The sequence below is a fragment of the Enhydra lutris genome, unplaced genomic scaffold (genome assembly GCF_002288905.1).
Source record: "Enhydra lutris kenyoni isolate GAN:26980312 unplaced genomic scaffold, ASM228890v2 scaffoldscaffold12, whole genome shotgun sequence".
NCBI lineage: Eukaryota > Metazoa > Chordata > Mammalia > Carnivora > Mustelidae > Enhydra > Enhydra lutris.
This window is the reverse complement of record NW_019154096.1, coordinates 60,849,655-60,852,459: the sequence shown is the minus strand read 5'-3', so window position 1 is coordinate 60,852,459 and position 2,805 is coordinate 60,849,655. Positions and strand designations below refer to the sequence as shown.

The following is a 2,805-nucleotide window of genomic DNA, read 5'->3' as shown; positions in this document are numbered from 1 at the left end:
ATGTGCAGATCTCAGCACTGAGCCTGCACAACTGTGGGTGCCAGCACTGGACCTACCGACCCATGGACCCCAGCACCATGCCCTCTCACCTGCAGACCCAGCGAGTGGGTTCATCCATGGGCTCTCTAGCCCATACTCTCAGTGGTTTCTACCAGCTGGCCTGCCCAGAATTTCCAGCTGTACTGATTGGTGAGGGACTTTCCTTGCTTTTTCCCTTTTACTAAAAGATACAGAGTGTCTGTATGGATATAAAAACATAAGACCCAAATATATGCCGTCTCTAAGAGACTCACTTTATTTTTTTAATTTTAATTTTTTTTAAAGATGTTATTTATTTGAGAGGGAGAGAGAGCAAGAGAGAGTGAGCAGGAGCCCAAAGTTAGGGGCAGAGGGGAAGGGAGAGGCAGACTCCCTGCTGAGCAGGGAACCTGAAGCAGAGCTTGATCCCAGGACCCTGAGATCATGACCTGAGCTGAACGTAGACACTAATTGACTGAGCCACCCAGGCACCCAAGAGACTCGCTTTAGATTTAAAAACACACATAAGCTGAAAGTGAAGGGATGAGAAAGGATATTCCATGCATATGATAACCATATGAAATAGAAGTGGCTATATTTATATCACTCAGAAACAGCCACAGCAGACAAAGAGGATCATTACATATGGATAAAATGGTCAATTCAAGAGGAAGATATGGTCATTATAAACATACATACACCAAACATGGGAACACCAAAATATATAAGGCGAACACTTAGAAATCTGAAGGGAGACATAGCAATACAGTAAGAGTGGAAAGACTCAACAATCCACTTATTTTTTTTCATTCATTCATTCATTCATTCATTTGTTTATTATCACTGAAATTTAAGGATAGTTTAACAAATACACATCAATCAACATGAAACACCACATTAACAGAATAAAGGATAAATGAAAAGGAGATGTAGACTCCATGATATCTTAATAGGTTTAGAAAGGCATTTGACCAAATTCAACACCCTTTATGATAAAAAACTCAATGGATTAGGTATAGAAGGAACTTACCTCAACACAATAAAGGCCATAGATGCCAACCCCACAGCTAACATCATACTTAATGACATGAAACTGAAACTTTTTCTCTAAGGTAAGGATGCCCATTCTCACCACTTCTATTTAACACAGTATTGGAAGTCCTAGCCAGAGCAGTTAGACAAGAAAAAGAAACACAAGACATCTGAGTGGAAGAGAAGGAGTAAAATGATCTCTGTTTGTAGATGAAAAGATAGTAGATGTAGAAAATCCTAAGGATTCCACCAAAACTGTTTGAAATAATCCATGTGGTAAAGTTGCAGGATACGTAATCAACATACAAAAATCAGATGCATTTCTACATATCCATGAGCTATCCAAAGAGGAAATTTTTAAAAATTCCATTTACTATGGCATCAAAAAGAATAAAATTGTCAGGAATAAATTTAACCAAGGAGATGAAAGATCTGCATACTGAAAACCATGACACTAATAAAAGAAATCTAAACAGGCACAAATAATTGAAAAGACATCTCATGTTCATGGATTAGAAGAATTAATATTGTTAAAATGTCCATACTACTCAAAGTAACTGATTCAGTGAAATCCATATCAAAATCTCAATGGTATTTTTCTTACAGAAATAGAGAAAAGAATCCCAAAATTCTATATGGAATCCAAAGGACTCCAAATAGCAATTTTTTTTTTTTCACTTTCAAAATGCATCATTTTATTTCCCTCGTAAGGCATTATAAACTTTAAGCACATGACAGTCACATGATTTCTTCAGTAAGCCCTAGGACTTCCATGAGTGTTCCTGGAGCTTCCAGCCAGAGTAGTCAAATATTAAAACTTTTTCCACAGCCACATGTTCCTTTGATGTTTGTTATTGAAAACAAACTCACTGGATAATTTATCTTCAACATAGTCCATTTCTGTTCCTAAAAGTGTTAGCTGTGCTTTCTTTTTGATGAACCCTCTGACTCCATCTTGAACAACTTCTTCATCAGAATCTCCTTTTGTCTTTGTATATTCTAGAGTGTAAGAAAGGCCATTACGACCCCTGGTTCGGACACCAACTTTCAGACCTCCCTGTTCAGGCTTATCTTTAAGAAGCTGTTTTATCTTGTTTATTGCTGAAGATGTCAGGGTGAGGGCGGCCGGTGTGGGCTGCGCCAGTGTGGGCTGCAGCTTCCTCTTACTCACAGCCCCGACAGTGGCCCGGACTAAAGAAGCCGACATTCTTGCCCTCTGGGAGACCTGGTGCCTCAGGCCGGAGCTCGGCCACTTCACCCTCTCTCCATGGACACGGTGGCCGCATTGACCCCAAATAGCAATTTTGAGCAAGAAGCACAAAGCTGGAGACGTTATTCTTCAAAGTATATTACAGAGCTACAGTATTCAGTATAGTATGGTACTGGCATAAACACAGACACATAGACCAATGGAGCAAAACAGCCTAGAAAGAAACCCATACATATACAGTCAACTGATCTTTGACAAAAGTGTCAGTAATATACAGTGGGGGAAGGATAGTATTTTCAATAAATACTGTGTTGGGAAGACTGGATATCCACATATAAAAGAATGAAATTGGACCTTCATCATATGCCATACATAAAAATTAATACAAAATGGATTGAAGACCTAGAGGTAATATCTGAAACTCTACAACTCCTAAAAGAAAACAGGTAAATCCTTTTTGACTTTATTCTTAGTAATGATTTCTTGGATATGACACCAAGAATACAGATAAAAAAATCTAAAAATAAACAAGGGGGACTACATCA

The 2,805-nt window shown here is 38.5% G+C and overlaps 1 pseudogene; it reads right to left on the bottom strand.

The window, feature by feature from the left end:
• Nucleotides 1-1,861: 1,861 nt before the first annotated feature.
• LOC111144675 lies at nt 1,862-2,257 on the bottom strand (annotated as a pseudogene).
• Nucleotides 2,258-2,805: the final 548 nt, after the last annotated feature.